At 42.4% G+C, this 20098-nt stretch overlaps 1 protein-coding gene and 1 pseudogene across 1 annotated transcript in view; one reads left to right on the forward strand and one right to left on the reverse strand.

The window, feature by feature from the left end:
- GNA14 (G protein subunit alpha 14) overlaps positions 1 to 20098 on the reverse strand; it is a 174371-nt gene that overhangs the window by 116217 nt on the left and 38056 nt on the right. The gene's annotated exons all lie outside the window — the stretch shown is intronic.
- On the forward strand, positions 12999 to 14774 carry LOC119232917 (cleavage stimulation factor subunit 1-like; annotated as a pseudogene).

Genomic DNA, 20098 nt, shown 5'->3' on the forward strand with positions numbered 1-20098 from the left:
TATGCTGTTTAAAGAATTAATGGTGTGTGAGAGGAGGGTGTAGGAGGAAGAACCTTCATCTTAAATTAAAATAACTCAAGAATCATTTTACTTATTATCTAGTTCTATGAGCTTGCATACCTGAGTTTACTGCTCTGAGGAAAAAGGAAACATCTGCCCCAATTTTTAAAAATAGTCCACACCTCAAGAATTTCAGATGAATTCCATTTCCTCATAAATGAAAGTTCAGAACTTTACCAATTTGATTATTCTAAAAATAAGATGAAGTACAGTTCTCTGACCTTGACCAGAGATTGCCCTGCATCTATGCAGACATGTAATCATGGGTCTGATAGCCACAAGCCTTTTAGTGGATTCAGGTCCACTAAAATCACACCCAACCATCACCCAATGGTGGACTACCTTCCCAAGAATCAGTTTAGCATAATCTCCTTAAACTTGATATTCCCATCTATAAATTATATACTTGGAACCTGCTCACTTATTGATCCCTTTCAAAGAGGGCTTGGAAGAATGTAGAAGCAGGAAGACAGAATAAGATTTTGAAGGAGGCACTTTGGAATTGCTGGTTGCACAACCAGGGCTCTGGGGGGTTGTTTTGATGGTGCTCTTAACTTCCTCAGTCACTGACAGACCCCAGCACCCCAGTGTCTGCCTCTCCAGCATAGGCAGTTCTGCAGTAAATTTGTTTTTCCCATCAAATGATCTCAAAACTCTTGTTCTCCATGGAGTCATGTATTTTATGGATGTAAGTTAAAAATTAAATGCCCCTCTCTCACCATTGTGAGTTCTTATCACTGTATGTGAGAACACTCATCATCAGAACCCACAAACAGTAGGCCCAGGGTACACAGAGTGAAACAATAATCATAGCAACAAAATTAAACCTTGTCTTGCCTTTATCTGGGGGCCTTGAGATTGTCCTCTCTCAGTGACACTGTGATTTCATTCTCTCACATAACTCTAGAAAACTATATTATGTCTAGTGCCAAAAACTTGTTTAGAACTTGTTCTACTTTTTGCTCCCAATATGACTCAACTGTTGAAATAGGTACAATGATGAAAACACAATGAAAAACTATAATGATGAAAAATATTCTGTGAAAGGGACAAGTTTGGTCATGGGTTGCTACAATGTTAAGATATAAATTTGCTGCCTTAGAAGGCAAAGAATGCAAAATATTGAAATACAAATATTTTCATTCAAATATATACAGATCCTCAGTTTAGTGATGACTTTCCTTTAACACTTATTTCACTTAAAGCCTTACCCTCATATTATGTTTCCCATGTTGTAGTTTAACTGAAACCCTGAAGAACCTCATTTTTGCACAAATTTTGATCTAATAAAGAAAAATCTTCAAATACCAGAGGAGGACCTCCCCGGTGGCGCAGCAGTTGAGCGCTGGGTTGTGAAGCTGCCCACAGTCTCTGCAGCACCAGTTCGATCCCTGGCTGCTGGGCGAGGGTCCCACATGGTGCGCAGACCTCTCCTGCCACCCACTGCTCCCCTCAGCAGTGTACTTCGTCACTCTGCCTGCTCTGCTCCCCGCTCTGGCTCTGGTGAATTCTCTCACCCTCACGTGCTTCTGACTGTACCCAGTGCTTATATAAATAAATAAATAAATAAATCTTAAAAAAAAAAAAAATACCAGAGGATTTATTACCAGCAAAGGGAATGGACTAATTTGGTGACAGGGACAGAGACTGTAAGTCCACCCACAAAAAAAAAAAAAAAAAATAGAGATCCATAGTTTTGCCAAATCAATAGTAAATGTTTCCAAATTGACTCTTACCTAAAACACAGCCTCTCAAAGGGTTAAGGCGCAGCACTATGAAGCTATCCGCAGCCACTGTAGCATGAGTTCAATCCTCAGCTAATGAGGTGACCCACATGGTGCAGCAGACCTCTCCTGACCTGCCTGCTGCTCCCCTCAGCAGTGTATTCAGTAGACTTCCTGTTCTGCTCCCCACTCTGTCTCTGGTGAATCCTCTCACCCCCTGCACCTCTAGCCTGAACCCCAGTTCTTGTATGCATAAATAAATAAATCTTTAAAATAATAAAACAAAATATATGCCTGGTGCAATTTCTGGGTCACTACCTCCGGCCTATTCTTTAGGTCATCCCAGCCTTGGAAGACTGGAAGTGAAATGCATGAAATGGAATGAAGAAGTCTCGATGCAAGATCTCTGAGATCCAGGGTATTAGCCCCATCCTATGCCATTCCTATAGAGTTGGGCTGCTAGATCATTTGGCTGCTTCTCAGGCACCCTGAAAAAATTAGGGATCTTCACTCTAAAGTTGGGTATTCCTGAAAGCACAGGAGCAGAGCCGGCAGAGCTGACAACTGTCTTCAGGTGATGTACTTTTTGCCAGTATGTACTCTCTCTTATGTATCGCAACTATCCCCCCATACCCAAATGCTACTGAGACTAGAAGAAGCTCTAGGAAAAAGTGGTGCCTCAAGTCCTGCCCTCTCCCAAAGGGACAAAAACTCAAAAACTTGGAAGCAGAGACCAACAGATTATTCAAGTTGGTGACCTTGGGGCACATTCTTTCAAAGTTCCAAATCAAGTTTCTCTAGTTTTGTAAAGTGATGTTACCTTTGTAAATTCAAAGGAAATCTTGATGGCTGAGTTCTTGTTCTTAATCTTCACAAAGACCTATTATTCCCCCTTTAGACATTTAAGGTTGCTTTCTGGCAGGAAATGATAAAAGACGTTCTCACCCTGATACAAACATTTTAATGACAGACTCACTAAAAGAAGCAAAAAAAAAATGGGCTGGATTTAGTAAGTTCCCTTTGGTTCTACTAATTTTGTTAAGTCAATGGCAAGTAATAACTTGTTCAACTGTGAAGTATGTGGACAGAAGTTAGCTGATTAGACTTTCTGCATTTTCTAGCTCTGCTCCCCATTTGCTACTGGCAATTCATTTCTATCCTTGTCCACATACTTCCTTGGGACACACTAAAACCTGGTCATTTGTTCATTCAAAATCTATCAAGCACCTTTTATGAGCTAGGTTCTTTGGAACTTGAGACTTAGAATATTTTTCTTCCTTTTGCAAGTTAGACTTATAGGTCCACTGTGGCTTCTTTCAATCTCACTTAATATATAACACATAACTAGGTAGCCATATGTCCTGGTTGGCACTGCACAGTCTTTTTATGCCTAATGTGCTGGCACAGCTATTAACAGTGCCCACTTTTACTCTCACACCACCCCAGTTTGAATGATGATAAGTCAACCTATGGAGAATTACATCCACCTGTGTGTGCTTCTTAAAGGTTTGTGCTTCTCAAAGTATGGGATGGGGTGGGGTGAGGGTAGGGAGTATGGAAGGTGAAGGATCCACTTTATAAAGTGACCTCATGAAACCTGAATTACTTGCTAGATTACAGCAGCCTCTGGGAAGAAACTATGAAACCTGCCAGCACCTTTTAAGAAACATCTTTGAAATAATTTCTTTTTAGAGACACTCAAATAGAGATTTAGAACAGAGACCATAGTCAGATTTTGGCACTGGCATTTCTGATCTGTGTTCACATGGGCAAGTTGTTTAACCTCGTGGTGCCTCAGTTTTCTCATAAGGAAATGTAATAATAGTGCCTAATTCATGAATTTATGATGATTACATGGGTAAATGTGCCTGTGCATACTGCATACTAAGTACTATAACATTTTCTCTGCAACAAATGACTGCCCTCAGTCCAGGTCATAGTTCCAGACAACTGTGTATATACCGAACATAAAGGAGATCTACTTTCAGGGGAGATTTGGTGCAAAAGACTTTGATTTGAGTATTAATAAAATCAACTCAATTAGATGCTTTCTTTTAGGAAATAAATGTTTGATGAACAAGGCAAGTCACTGAAATTGAATCTCAAGTAACAGGAAGCCCCTGTTAAACCCACATTTTGGTCTATTTATGGACTCCTTAGACACCAGGGGTTCTTGAATGCCCAGAAGAAACAGCCCTCATCCCAATTCCTGTGGGCTTTGTTATAACCTCCTATCACTCTACTTCATTTATTGCTGGATCTCTCTTGTCACCTTAAAAAAATTCAGGGGGAAAGCCAAGCATAATTCATGGGGAAAGAGATGCAGGGGAAATCTGGGATGCCAGACCCTGACATCGTCTGGAACTGCTCACTTGTTAATTTTAAAATTCTTATATATTAGTCTATGACCACACCCTATGATCAACGAAGTTCATCAATACCGGGGGTTCCTTGGAGCCCTTTTCAACTTTCCTCTCTTTTCTAGAAAACATTTTAACATCCTTTCACCAATATTTTACTTTTACCTCCCAGTGTTTGTCCACCAAGGAACACAAAGCTTTCAGCTCCACGACTGTGCAGGAAAGCCCCAAGGAAACTGCCTTCTTAGCTGAAGCACTTAATGACCTCATGCATTAATTTAATGCTTTGTCTCCCTTCATTTTCTTTCTTCCGTTCATCCCAAACCTGAACTCAAACCATTAAGACTTTGCCTCCATTTTCTGCACTTAGTTATAAAATAAAAGTCCTGTAGTCTCCTAATTTGTTTGAGGACTTACAATAGTTGAGATGTGAGTTGACAAATTCAGCAGGTCTCGGCTGCACTTCCCTTCAACTCTGGTCAGTTTCTAAACTATTGATATCCACTACTGTCCTCTGCAGCTTCACTAACCTTTGCCCCTTTTCCTCTGCTCATGAGGTTCCTCCCCTCTCCCACTGCTTTGCACCTCAAGCATGAAAAGCCAGGTTTAAGAGACACTGTCCACTAGGATAAGGTTCATTCTCCTAATCACTGTCCACATGCCTCTCCTGAGATCCTGTCCATCACCTCAGCCATGCGGGTGGCCAACACTCAATGCCAATTAGCACATCTGTTTGGCATTCTATCTATTTGGGTATCTTTTTCTTCTCTCCAATCCATGACACAAATATTATATAATATAATATATTATATAAAATATAATATAAAATATTATATAATATAATATATTCTATTATTCTGTCTACAGAAAATTAATGGCCAGCTATATCCTGGAAACACTTGCCAAAGCTGATGAAGTCTGGGAATAGCCAAGAAAGATCCAGGAGGGAGAAGGCCATTCCCTAACCCAATCTATCAGCAGGCTGGTAAAGCCCAAGGAGAGCAAGAAGCACCCAGAGGGGGGAAGTCAGACCCCGACCACAACCTGCTGCTGGGGCCAATAAAACTATACTCCCACAGACAATCACAGAAGGGGGTTGACTTACAAATTCCTGCCCAGACTGATAAACCCACACCCTAGGAGTGTGTGAGTTGAAAACCCCAGAAAGAGATTGAGTGAGCAGCCCCCTGTACCCCATTTAAACCAGAGATTCCCCCACAGTTCAGTGCAGTTGTTCTTCCATGGACTCTTCCCATTTGTACTGTCCCTAAATAAACTTTCTTTGCTCTGCCTGGATATGGCTTTCAACAATGATCATGGCCACAGACCAGAGCGGAGGAACTCCAAAGCCCAGTAACAGTACTGATGGAAATTCTAATCTGGCTGAAGGGGCTGGGTTTTTACACCTCTGCACAGCCAAGGTAAATCAGTTATCCCCGATTTATTCGATACTAGCATCAGAAGTTTTGGTCAAATTGCTTATGGAAGAATGCACAGAGGTCTCTCAGCAGCACTCACTGGGGCAAGGGCTAGGTGTCTTGACTTATGCCAGAGCCTCACCCATCTCTAATTGGTCAAATTCCCCAAACACATTAAGAGACTACAGAGCTTTTGTTTTGAAACTTCTCAGAAAATGAGGGCCAGACCTTAAAAGACTGAGTTCAGGTTTGAGAGGAAGGGAAAAGAAAGAAAACCAAGGGAGACAAAGCATTATATTAATGCCTACAGTCATTAAGTGTTTCAGCTAAAAAAAATAAATAAATTGCAGGCAGTCGGGAAATGTGGGTAAGTTCTGACAACAACAATAAAAAAAATCCTGTTCAAGGAATCTACTCTTCTGACTCCAGCTTCCAAAACAAATACTTTCTCTGCAAGTTTATGAAATTCCAGTAAATTTTGTTTGGGATTTTAATTGCTTTTTTTTCTTCTTATGGGCTGAGAGGCTGAAGTTTTGTTTTGTTTTTTGTTTTGGTCTTTTCAGATTAGTTTTATTTGACTCCAACTGAATCCCTTCTGATTTTCAGCGGGGCAGAGCTGAGCACCTACAGTACTGTGTTGAGTGTCTACATGCCTCCTGTCCAGCAAATCCCACTCCCAGCAGTCTTGGTCCCTGCAGTAGTGTTTCTCTGACTTTTCTATACATAAAAACCTCCTGGGGTTCTTAAGATGTAGATTCTGGGATGCAGGAGGAGAAGCGGCATTTCTAATGCATTCCCAGGTGATGCCAGTGCTGTCTGGTGACAACTCTGAGCGGCAAGGCTCTACCTCCATCAGCCAACCCAGAGTGAGTCCTGCAGGTGGCAAACAAGATACACCACCGATCCTTATCGAGAAAGTACTAAAATTTTATTTATATAAATTGTATTAAAATGTTTTTTAAGATTTATTTATTTATTTATTTATACAAGCACTGGGTACAGTCAGAAGCGCAGGAGGGTGAGAGAATTCACCAGAGCCAGAGCAGGGAGCAGAGCAGGCAGACTGAAGTACACTGCTTGAGGGGAGCAGCGGGCTGCAGGAGAGGTCTGTGCGCCATGTGTGACCCTCCCTGGCGGCAGGGTATCGAACTGGTGCTGCAGAGGCCGCGGGCAGCCTCGCAGCCAGCGCCCAACCGCTGCACCACCGGGGAGGCCCCGTATTAAAAATTTTTAAATCTAAAAAAACACAGGAACCTTCACAAGCTCCTTCTATGAGAGGACCTCTATCATGTATAAAAGGAATCATGATGAAAGGGTAGAAATAAAATTTTGAAACTCAGAAGTGTTGACAGTGTTGGATCCAATTCAGCAATATGCTGCAATACGCTGAAATGTATATGTCACAGAATTTATGGAATATATTATCTAGTTTCAACTAAACTAACCTCACAAAATGGGCAAGTCTTAAGTAATGCCAAGAAACTAACAACTAATGGTAACATTAAGAATCTATATCTGCTGGGGGCCTTCCAGGTGGCACAACCTATAAAGCTGTCTGCAGCCTTTGCAGCACGAGTTCGATTCCCCGGCCAGCCAGGGAGCAACCACATGGCACAGCAGACCTCTCCTGTCTCGCCCGCTGTACCCCTCAGCAGTGTACTTGGGCCAATCTGCCTGTTCTGTTTCCCACTCTGTCTCCGGTGAATCCTCTCACCCCCCCCCCACCACCACATCTATGGCCTGTACCCTAGCTCTTGTATGCATAAATAAATAAATCTTTTTTTTTTTTTAAAAGAATCTACATCTGCCAACAAAAAGTTGGTCAGGAAATCTAAAATTAAAATGAATCCTCCCTTTTTTGCTTGTCTGGGCAGCCAACAGCCACCCCAATTGAGGAGGACTAGAAAACTTTGGGGCCACGTGAGTCAAGCCAAACCAGTAACCACCAGAAGCAACCAGGACATGTGATGAAGATTATTTGGGCCACAGACTTATCTTTATCTTTAATTTATAACCTTGAGAACATCTTGTACTTTCAAATAATAGCAGTACATGCATGCAATTTTTAAGTAGTAGTTGCTACTTTGAGGAGTACATAGGCAAATAATTTTGCTGATATGTCAGCAAAATATCCTTATCATATAATAAAGATATAAACTGAGCCCCCACTACTTGCCCAGCAGAGAGGTTTGGGGTGGCCCAAATAAAGGGAAATGATATGGTTGCTATAGGAACCAGGCCATAAGACTGATCACTTTGACCATGAATACAGAAGCAGGGCTAGGATACATTCTGTGTCAAAGATCAACACCCAAGGGCCTCCCCAGTGGTGCAGCGGTTGAGCTCTGGGTTGTGAAGCTGCCCGTAGCCTCTGCAGTGCCGGTTCCATCCCCGGCTGCTCCCCGGCCACCGGAGGAGGGTCCCACATGGCGCGCAGACCTCTCCTGCCGCCCGCTGCTCCCCTCAGCAGTGTACTTCGGTCCTTCTGCCTGCTCTGCTCCCCGCTCTGGCTCTGGTGAATTCTCTCACCCTCCCGCGCTTCTGACTGTACCCAGTGCTTGTATAAATAATAAATAAATAAATCTTTATTAAAAAAAAAAAAGATCAACACCCAAGACCAGACATCCTAGCAAATAACTGACACAAACGGACTCCCCCCAGTCATGAAAAGCCTGTAAGAACAGTTTATAAAAGGGAGCTTCAGGCCTCCCCGGTGGCGCAGCAGTTGAGCGCTGGGGTGCGAAGCTGCCCGCAGCCTCTGCAGTGCCAGTTCGATACCCGGCTGGTCCCCAGCCACCAGAGGAGGGTCCCACGTGGCGCGCAGACCTCTCCTGCCGCCCGCTGCTCCCCTCAGCAGTGTGCTTCGGTCCTTCTGCCTGCTCTGCTCCCCACTCTGGCTCTGGTGAATTCTCTCACCCTCCCGCGCTTCTGACTGTACCCAGTGCTTGTATAAATAATAAATAAATAAATCTTTAAAAAAAAAAAAAAGGGATCCTCAAATCCTTCCTGAGCAGACCTCACCCATCTCTGCTCCCTTGCAGGGTATTTCAATAAATCTTCCTTTTCTGTGTTCTAGTCTGTCTCTGGTGAATTCTTTCACCCTCGTCCCTCTGGCTCATGCCAGTATTTCTCCCGACTGTATGATGGGTGGCACAATCAAAGCTTGGAGAACACTTCTGTATACTACCAGCTGGGTTCCCTTGCACCATGTAACAAAAGTGTTGGCATCCTTGGTCAACCTCTCCCAAGCTACTTTAGTCTCTGGTGCTGTAATAACAACCAACACCCCAACCAGTGTTTTACCTGAAGTGGGAATGGGAAAAGCCAGGGATCCCAAACTCACCTGCCTGTATACATCAAACAGACATCACAAAATCATAAAGAGAGAAGAGTGGGGAGAAAAAAAAAAAAGAACCTGACAGCACCAATGTGATAAGCAGAAATTGACTCTAGGTCTCAGCACTGAGAAGCAATAGAGAGTAGCAGAGATTGTGGCAGCCTGGAGAATGTATGCCTTCTACTCTTGCTGTTTTTGCCTATATGGGCATAAAGACACAGGGTTTCCAGATAGTCTGGTACCTCAAGGAAAATACATATCTGGAATTTTATTGCATATTACCTAATGTTCAAACATAGGCAACACACACACACACATATTTGAACATGCCAAGACTTTAAGCCACATTTGGACTATTAGTCATCACAGTGCTCCATTTACTGTACGTAGAATAAAATTTTAACTGTAGCCACATAATCATAATTAATATAAGGGGCAGGAAAGGAAGGGCAAATTCATATGTCATGAAGTCGGAGTCAAAACAAAACTAATTATCATGAAGGGAAAAGAGAAAGAAAAGAAATGGCAAGGAAAAAGAAGATGTAGAGCTGAATTAATGAGAAAAAGAGCAAAGGGATGGACTCCTGTTTGCTTCCCCCTGGGGTCAATAATTCAATCTCACTTCCCCAGAATTGCAGACCCACCATGTGTGGCCTCAAGAAAATGACTAGAACTAACTAATGTCTATATTATCATTTTTATGACCAAATTTTTACTTCCCAGCATTCCTTGCAGTAGCTATGGCATGTGAAAGAATTTAAGGAAGTGTGCAGAACTGATGAGCTGAACTGCTAGGCCTGGTTCACACACACATGTGCACACATGTGCACACACACGGCACGCCTGTACCCTCGCTCTTTCTGAATATATGAGTGATAAAGGTATAAAGTAAGGTGGAACCACATGATTTAAGAAGCCAGATCCAAAAGACTCATCACCCAAAGCAGTGATAGTGAAGGCAAAGATAAACACCTGGGATTACATCAAACTGAAAAGTTTCTGTACAGCAAAAGAGACATTAACCAAAACAGAGAGACACCCCACTGATTGGGAAAAAATCTTTGCACTCCATCCAACTGATAAGGGACTGATCACAAAGATATACAAAGAACTAACATGGCTCAACAAAAACAAAATAAACAATCCAGTCAAGAAATGGGCAGAAGAACTCAAAAGACATTTCTCCAAAGAGGAAATGGCCAACAGGCATATGAAAAAATGTTCTACATCCCTTATCATCAGGGAAATGCAAATCAAAACCACACTGAAATACCACCTTACACCAGTAAGAATGGCACATATCAAAAAAACAAGAAACAACAAATGTTGCTGAGGATGCGGTGAAAAAGGAACTCTCCTGCATTGCTGGTGGGAGTGCAAACTGGTCCAACCATTGTGGAAAGCTGTCTGGAGGTTCTTCAGTCTACAAAAATGGAGCTACCATATGATCCAGCAATTCAACTCCTAGGGATCTACCCAGAGGACACAAAAACAGTGATTCAAAAGAGCACCTGAACCCCTATGTTTATTGCAGCACTATTTACAATAGGTAAAACCTGGAAACAACCCAAATGCCCAAAAATAGATGACTGGATCAAGAAGATGTGGCATATACACACAATGGAATAGTATTCATCAATCAAAAAAGATAAACTCATGCTATTCGCGTCAACATGGATGGAGCTAGAAGGAATTATGCTCAGTGAAATAAGCCAGAAGGAAAAAGAAAAATATCGGATGGTTTCACTTATAACAGGAATATAGGGGAACCAAATAAGACATCAGAGTAATAAAAATAATAATAATAACAGTACAAAACACAACAAAGCAAAAACAGACAATTATAAACCAGAGACATCCTGCAGGGGGGAGGAGGGAGAGGGGTGAGAGGGAAGAGCACAGGGGACTGAGGTGATGGTGCATGGGTGCCTTGGGGAAGGAAATTCTATGGGGACTACACCTGAGGGGGTGGGGGGAAGCAAACATTGTCTAAAAAATTTTAAAAAATGATAAATGTTACAATAAAAAAATGGAAATAAATAAATAAATAGAAGCCAAATCCAGCTCTCACTGCCTTAGAGCCTTATGGAATGTGAGATAAGTAAGAAATGAACATCCACCTTTAATACTACTGATATCTTGTCCTTTATTCTCCCCCCTCTGAATACATCTATCACAGCCTAGCTCCTCTCACTCAGAAACCTTCCTTCTTTTAATTAAATGTCCCTCTGCCTCCAAGCATTATTCCAATGGTATGATTCTAATCTCCTGACTCAGTATGCTCTATTTTGTATGGCTACCAATGTAGGGGGCACAATATGGAAAATCCTCATCTGAAGTGTAGTGTGGCCAGTGCATAAGGAACAGGATCACCTCTTTCCCCCTAGGTGGCACGATGGATCCTTTAATGTCTATCCACTAAACATTATACTCTCTTTTTAAATTGATGATTCTCTTCTGTCTTCCCCATTTTATAATACCAAGTTTCTTTCTTGAATTTTCAGAGCCTTCAAGTCTTAATCACATTAAATGTAGTTTTCCTATTTTATAGTATTCCCTTCCCCATATGTGTTATGTGGCCTTTGTTTTTGCCTTTCCAGCATCCATTTGCCCTTCTTCTGGTAATAGCATTTTTATTTCATTTACATGCAATCTTAGTGTTATTAGCAATCAAGGAATTCTGTCTTCTTCTGACCTGGGGATTGAACATTACTTAAGCTACCAGTCACTCTCCCCTCTTAAATCAGGGATACAACTACCCAAGCAATTGGAATAGATGCATATTAAAAGAAATGTCTTGAATGGAGCATCCATTAGTTCCTCCTACACACAATCCCAGAGTATTTATTTCAAACTTGTTTATTCAACTTTTCCTTCAATTCATGAGTCCCTCTGTGTTAGTTTTCTATCACTGCCTTGAGAATTTGCCACAAACATCATGGTTTAAATTTCCACTAAGGGTCGAGCATCCAGCGTATATAAAGAACCCTCACATCTCAACAATGAAAAGACAAATTCCAACTAAAAATGAGTTAAGGACTTGAATATACGTTTCTCCAAATAAGATATACAAGTAGTCCATGAGCAGATAAAAATCAATGTTCAACATCAATAGTCATTAGCAAAAACCAAATTAAAACCACAGTGAGATGCCACTCCATTAGGAGAGCTAGAAATTAAAAATAAAGAGGAAAATAGTGTTAACAGGATATAAGGAAATTGGAATCCTTGTATACTCTGATACAAATATAAAATGGTTCATTTACTATGGAAAACATTTTGGCAGTTCATCAAAAAGATACCACACACGGGCCTCCCCGGTGGCGCAGCGGTTGAGCGCTGGGTTGCGAAGCTGCCCGCCGCCTCTGCGGCGCCGGTTTGATCCCCGGCTGCTCCCCGGCCACCGGAGGAGGGTCCCACATGGCGCGCAGACCTCTCCTGCCACCCGCTGCTCCTCTCAGCAGTGTACTTCGGTCCTTCTGCCTGCTCTGCTCCCTGCTCTGGCTCTGGTGAATTCTCTCACCCTCCCACGCTTCTGACTGTACCCAGTGCATGTATGTATGTATCAATCAATCAATCAATCAATCAATAAATCTTTAAAAAAAAAAAAAAAAAAAGATACCACACACTTCAGCAATTTTACTCCTAGTTATAGATGTCAAAGAATTAAAAATAGGTAACTGAATAAGTATTAGCGCATGCATTTCTAAGTAGCAGTATTCACATGAGCCAAAAGCAGTATATGTAATAGTCCAAATGTCCATCATTGGATGAATGGATAAACTATGGTAGATGCAGCCAGTGGAATATTATTCAGCCATAAAAAGGAGTGAAGTGGTGATACATGCGTCTGATAAAAGCAGATATATGTGGATGAATCTCAAAAAAATTATGCTAACCTGGAAGTGGCAGAGTCAAGGGTCCACCAGTTCCATGGTGGTTCTAGCACCCACCGTGCAGCCTTTGTGCAGTCAGATGTTCTTGTCAGACTGCAGCCTTTGGTATCAGGATTTTTGTATAGGAGATAAAGTTGGAGGAAGTGAATGAACTTATCAAATGTGTCACAGGCAGGAAAATTATTCCTGCAATTATCTCCAAGATGTACAGAACCAAAGTGGTCTGGAAGGAGTGCCAGCAGTTCTGCAAGCTGATCATTAGCCAGCTGATCTATGATGGCTGCACCAGCATTGCTAATGGCCTCCTCAATCAAGTCAAGCCTCAGTCTGTCTGTGTATCTCCAGAGCAGCTCCTCCATCTCATCAAACCAGGAATTGAGAATACTATCGTTCAGTATGCAATAGGTCACTCAGAAACAGTTACTCTTGGCACAGAAATTGACCCAGAATTTGATGCAGATGATCAAGCTATATTCCCATAGTTTCAGAGTATGAAACATGTTATATCACATCCCATAAGAGACCATGACATACAGCTCCCTATAGTAGAGGTGAACTCTTAATAGCTACTGGATCTACTGGTATTTCCTTAAAGATTCTTGTCCCAGAAAGAATGTTGGCCAAAAGTGCCATGCCAATAGTGGTCTGATGAGTGAAACTGTACAAGAGAGTGTGGAAAACCATCAAGTGATTCAAACTCTTTGATGACCATGTGAATGAAGGCATGTATCTCACTTTCTACCCAACAGAACAGATCCCAGCCTTGGGTCAAGGGATTATTCTCTTAAATCACTTGATTATTCTAAACCATCTGCAAAAAGAACCTTCAAATAACATATCAGCTGAAATGATATGCTCCACCACTCTTTGGAGACTTCATATTTATTGGTGAATAACATACAAGTTAACGGGTAGTGCTCATAGCCAACTCCATGGTGAAGTGGAGTTTTCTAGACTCCACTCCCTGATGTCAACTCAAAGTGGAGCTTTCTAGACTACACCTCCTGAGTGGGGGTGATGGGGAATAAGGGAATAGGGGAAAACCTGGGGCTGTAGCAGTTGAACCATAAGCACGTAGCGGCATCTATGGAGACACTGCCAACTTGCAACATGCAGCTTGGCTTGAACCATGGTCTCTGCCCAGGAGATACTATCTGGAGTAGGATAGATGGCATCTAGTCATGTACCAGCCTATAAATATTCTCATTCATATTCTCTCTCTCCCCCTCCATTTTTCTCTTTCTCTCTCTCCTCTTCTTGCTCCCTTTTCTCAATCCTTGTGTAAATAAATCCTGTTTTTGTTATTTCTCACCAAGCATCTGCTTTTGGGGCATGTCCTGAAATCTTAAGCATGTGGGTGAGGATGCAGAACTGGGTCATCCCTGCTTGCCCCAGGGTTGCCTGTAACACTAGGACTCAACATCCTACTTAGGACTTCTATGATACCAACACATGTCAAGGTTTTCTTTCTTACAGTCCTCAAGATCAACACAACGGTGTTCTATATTCCAGTAGTTGCAATTCTAATGCCAATGTGCATGTAATTGATAGCAAAAGTGCCTGTATCAAATTAAAAGGCATGGTGTTTCAAATCGATACATCACAACTTTTGAGGAAGCACATAAACTACTGAGGTATATTCTGACTTTTTCTTCCAAAAATTCTAAATATTGAGTACATGCACTTGAGTAGAAAAACTGCTAAATTTTGGGAAATATCAACAGGATGAACACTAGTCAGATACACAGGTGCTGACTTGTGCCCTGGCCTGCTTCAGTCACACTAAGGACCACACTGCTACCTGATAAAAGGATCAATAGCCCCTGCTGTTGGGACCCTCTGATGGCTAAGTGATGAAATCTGCTCTCCCTGCATCACAACAGTATTGTATGCTGCATCATCCGCTCCCCCGCCAACCCTAACTTATGATGTACAGCAACAACTTCAGGGCAAGCTTTTGGAAATCAACCACAGGCTAGAGACACCTTCAGTGACTGGGGTTCTTTGCAACAGCATGATTTGCATAGACCGTAAATACAGGACTTGCCATCTTTCTTTAATTTCTTGATCATATGAAGTAGGATAGTATTAAAGTGCTTTTTAGATCTCAAAAAAGAAAATAGCATTACACCTAGGGAAAGAAACCAGATGCAAACAGGTCACACATTGTATGATTCCATTTATAGGAAACACCTAGAACAGGTAGATCCATAGAGACAGATTGATGGTTACTAGAGAGTGAGGGGGTGGAAGGATGGCACGCACATGGCACGCAGACCTCTCCTGCCACGCCCGCTGCTCCCCTCAGCAGTGTACATTGTCAGTCTGCCTGTTCTGCTCCCCGCTCTGGCTCTGGTGAATTCTCTCACCCTCCCACACTTCTGACTGTACCCAGCGCTTGTATAAATAAATAAATCTTTAAAAAAAAAAATAAAGACTGCATAGGTCTATGTTTCCTCTGGAGTCTCTTAAGAATTCATACTTTGCCTTTACCAGCTTCTGGAGACGACCTGCTTTCTTTGACAAGTGGTCTCCTTCCAGCAATGCCATCACATCTCCGACTCTGGTCCTCCTGCTTCCTTCTTATAAGAGCTCTGTGATTACACTTGACCCACCAGGAGAATCCAATATACTCCCTCCATTTCAAGGTCTCTAATGCATCTGCAAAGTCCCTTTTGTCATTTAAAATAACATTCACAGGGCCTCCCCGGTGGCGCAGTGGTTGAGCGCTGGGTTGCGATGCCGCCTGCGGCCTCTGTGGCGCCGGTTCGATCCCCAGCTGCTCCCCGGCCACCGGAGGAGGGTCCCACATGGCTCGCAGAACTCTCCTGCTGCCCGCTGCTCCCCTCAGCAGTGTACTTTGGTCCTTCTGCCTGCTCTGCTCCCCGCTCTGGCTCTGGTGAATTCTCTCACCCTCCCGCGCTTCTGACTGTACCCAGTGCATGTATAAACAAAACAAACAAATAAATAAAAAAAAATATTAAAAAAAAAAAAAAATAATAACATTCACAGACTCCAGGGATTAGGACCTAGAAACACCTTTGGGCAGACATTACTCTGTTTACCATACCCCCATTCCTTAAATTATTTTTTTTCTTGTTTAGTCAGTGTCTGTTGCCTATAACCACAGAAGCTAAAGCAATAAAATAATTTATATTTTTTAGTATTGTGTTATGAATGAATGCAGAATATGAAAAGTCACAAGTGGGATTTGTTGATTTCTTGACCATAACTGGAGATCAAACCTGAGTATGAGTCAGAGGTCACCTACTCCAGGAAGTCCTCTGCTGTCTCCAGACACAATTAACAGCTTTCTCCATGCCTCACATATGTACTGAATGCTTACTGTATGGCTCTAGCCTGTTATAGGGACAGTGAGTTCTCCAAAGGAGGGTACATGCGTCAGCCTTTTCTTGGTCACTGCCTAAAAGAGCCCACCACATACTCAGGATTCACATGCTAGACATGTAGAAAGGCCAAAGTTCCAGAGAGCCCAAAAGGAGAGGTATTCATTTGTTGTAGGCATTAGCATCCAAAGGTATCTTCATTTTCATTCCACTTGCAACTTGCAATATATTTGAAAAATCAAGTTTAGTTTGAGTTTCCAAGGAATCTATTTAATTCAGTAACTTTTAGGACCAGTTCATCAAAGCCTGGCATTAGTTTTCGCAGGTGCATTTCATGAAAACCCTGCTGCGTGGTTAGCAAATAACTGCGGGGAGAGTCTAACTTTCTAATCAGCCTGGTCACTGGACTTTGCTGAGTATTTTAAGGGCAAAGTTTTTCATCTCAAATTTAAACAAACTGCTAGTATTGCCAATTCATTTGACTTTAACCTACAAATTTTATTCATGCAAAACAGAATGAGCAAGATATTTATAAGTCAGAGCACTCTTTGTTCAATGTGTCATTCTGGGGTTCAGGCATCACATGTATTTCATTCTGAATAGCCTTAATATGAGTCAGCCTTTATAGATATGTGTTTATCAAAAGGGGAGGTGGTGTTTGCTCGCCCAGGGTGGAGAAAGCACTAAGGATAGCTGTATATTGCCCTTTTCCTCTTGCCTTGAGTTATTACCTTTAGTCAGTACACACCGGGTAAGCTAGGCAACCTGAAGCAACACTGATAGAGTTGCCTGAGAAGACATGATCTCTAGGATTTTAATTAAGTATGGCCGTCAGAGTTATTGCCTTCACTAGCAAGAGCTTCCTAAAATGATGCTCTATGATTTATGCTCCTTATGGTCAGAAAATATTAAGAGTAAAATTAAGCTCTGGCTGAAAAAGGTAAAGAAAATCAATGCTAAAGAAACCAGTACAGTGTTAGGTTTGAACTTAGCAAACCACACCATCAGTCTCCTAGTCTGCTGTCAATTCCTAAGCAACTTCTCCCTAAATAACAAAGTTTCTGAGCTCAGACTTTCCACTGAAGGAATCGGTGTCCATGTTGTTGAGAGAGCACAGGTAAGATTCTCAGCAAAACCAAGTGACCTACAGACATGTGGAAGCACAATTTCACCTTTTCTACTAGCTAGAGAGTCATCCCTCTTCTTTGTTTCTGCTGGGCAAATAGCAAGGCATGGTGACCAGATGTCCCACATTTTCCATGACATAAATTTTCCTGAATCATAAATTTTCTTACTGTCCCCCAAATTAACTGATAGTTACCCAAATGTGTAAACCAGTTTCTGTCTCAGAATGAAGGCCAGATATAACATAACACAGAGTAGGAAAATTAAAACTTAAAGACTCATTCATGCATAGGGATAACCAAGTAACTGCTGGGTCATACACAGTTCAAAAAAAGATGATGTGCAAAGTCAGTAGGCAGATACTTATCAATAATTGCCAATACAAACATCACCTGTCTTCAGCTTATTTTCCAAGAATGTGGACTAGGAAATAGGAAAACTTGGGTGGCAACCTTCAAAGAATCAGTGAACTTCACCTCATTTAATGATAGGCAGTGAACAGCAAAGCTAACATGCCCTAATAGATGAGCTTGCCCTCCAGGAATGCAGAAGTCAAGTTGATAATCTGTATTTTCCAATGACCCACTATTTTTCAGGAGAGTTATACTGATCATACCCTTCCCACAACCAGCGCCATAGCTCCTACATCAAATTGCTTCTAACCTTCCTGGTACAAATGAATGTCCCATCCTTGCTCCTGGGTCTTTGAGTAGCTCGTGAAACTACAGGAAGACAGAGTTACTAGATGTGATACTGCAATCTATAATAAATATCTGTTTGGTCTTCATCCCTGTTTCTGGTTTAGTGCTTCTAAAATTCTTGGAATTTCCCAAGGGAGGAAATTAACAAAGTTATCTTTTGTTATATCAATGAGTTGATTGTTGGAAAGCCCCTAGGTAATCAAAGGGTAGGGGGGCTGGTTACTAGGGGACCCATCCATGTGATTAGAACTTTCAGTGCTATCCCACTGACCTCCAGCAAGGGGACAGAGGCTGGAGATTGAGTTCAATCACCAGTGGTCAATGAGCTTATTGATAATGCCTACTTCATCAAGGAAGGATTTTGGGAGCTTCCAGGTTGGTGAACACATGGAGGTTTGAAGAGGGTGGTGCCTTCACAGAGGATGTGGAGGCTCTGTGCCCTTTCCTCATACTTTGCTTTTGGCTGCTTTTGTGTTATATCCTTTTATAGTAGGTCAGTGATTACCAAGTAAAATGTTTCTCTGAGTTCAGTGAGCTGCTCTAGCAAATTAACTGAACCTGAGTAGTGATTATTGGAATAGCATCAACATTTGATCAGTCTGAATCAAGGTGAAGATGGGTCTTGCAACTGGCTCTGCAGGGGGGAGAAAGGGTTGTAGTGTTTTGCAGGACTGAGCCCTGACCTGGGAGATCAGGGGCTACTCTATGGGCAATATCAGAATTGAGTAGAATTACGACATTGGACTGGTGTCTAATAATTGTTTGGTGGTGCAGAAAAACCTCATCACACGATGGCACTGATCCTAGAATCATTACTAGATTAAAAGAAAAGAAATGATAGATTTCTCTCTCCTCCACCCTTAAATAAAAAATAATTAAATAAAATCTGGGTACACCAGACAAAGTATCCAAGCTTTAGAATCAAATGTTCCTGGATTTAAATCTTGGCCCTCCCTTCACAGCCATGAGTTCATGGGGATTCTGGAAGCTGCTAATTCTTCATACATTACACAGTCATATCTCACTTTGTTAGGGTGAGATAGCATAATTTGTGTAAAACAAGTAGCACAGTGATATATAATACAGGGGTATAATGTGTTTCTCTCTTAAAGCATCTCGTTATAGTGAATAAGATCATTCTTACATCTGGAAAATCCACTTTCTAGATCAAAAACTTTCATTGGTGCCCCATTCTAAGAGCACAGTTTCCTCTCTAGCTTTCGGCATCCTCTGAACTTCTTTCCAAACAGATTTCCCACAAAGTCCTTCCTGTGCTCAACGTTGCGGTTTAACATGAACCACTGACATCTGTTGTTCAAGCCTACCACTTTCCTCTTGGATCCTGGGTGCCTGACATGACTGTATTTTTCAGGGCATTCCTTCAGACTCGAAAACAAAAATCACAAAGTACTGGGCAGCACTCCCTAAAAGCACCTAACTTCTGAAGGCGGAAAGGATGCAACCACCTGCGTAGGCCACAGAGGGGCAGGTGCTGGGTTGGAGTGGCAGCAGGGTGTTGCGTGCACTCCTGATCAACTTTTTAAGCCTACTTTTGTTAGAGCGGCCTGAATTGGAGGAAGGGCTGAGCGGTGCCTCCCTGCTGTAGAGGTGGGTCTGCCTCACAGGCACATATTCTCTTGGGAGGAGGGGCCTCCATCCACAGATGTCTTGTGAGAAGGGACTGCTGGGAAGGGGGTGGAGCAGGTGGCCCTTCTAGCTTCAAGCTAGAAGCTAGCCGGATGGCCATTTTTCTGTGTGTGGACTGTGATATGTCTGAACCTTCTTCTTTCTCATTCTGCTCTTTAGTGGTGGAGGACACCAGACTTCACCGGGCAGCCTGGGCTCACCCCCATTCCCCAAGTATGGGGCTCCAGTTCCCAAGGTTTACCCCAAGTCTCAGCTGGCTGATCTACACATCACAGGTCTTTTACCTTCCTTCCCTACCCCTTACCCCACCTCCCCCAAAGATCACCTGGCTCCAGGTTTGCCTCAGTAAGCCAGCTGCCAGATTGTCATGGCCACATCCTGCTTCCTCAGCTGAGGGGGCCAGCAGCCATCATCCATTTGCGGGTTTTGAATTGGTTAGGGTACCCCCTCCCTCTCTCTCTTTCTCTCTTTGCCACCTCTCAC

The sequence above is a fragment of the Talpa occidentalis genome, unplaced genomic scaffold (assembly GCF_014898055.3).
Source record: "Talpa occidentalis isolate TD23 unplaced genomic scaffold, MPIMG_talOcc4v2.1 talOcc4.7, whole genome shotgun sequence".
Lineage (NCBI taxonomy): Eukaryota > Metazoa > Chordata > Mammalia > Eulipotyphla > Talpidae > Talpa > Talpa occidentalis.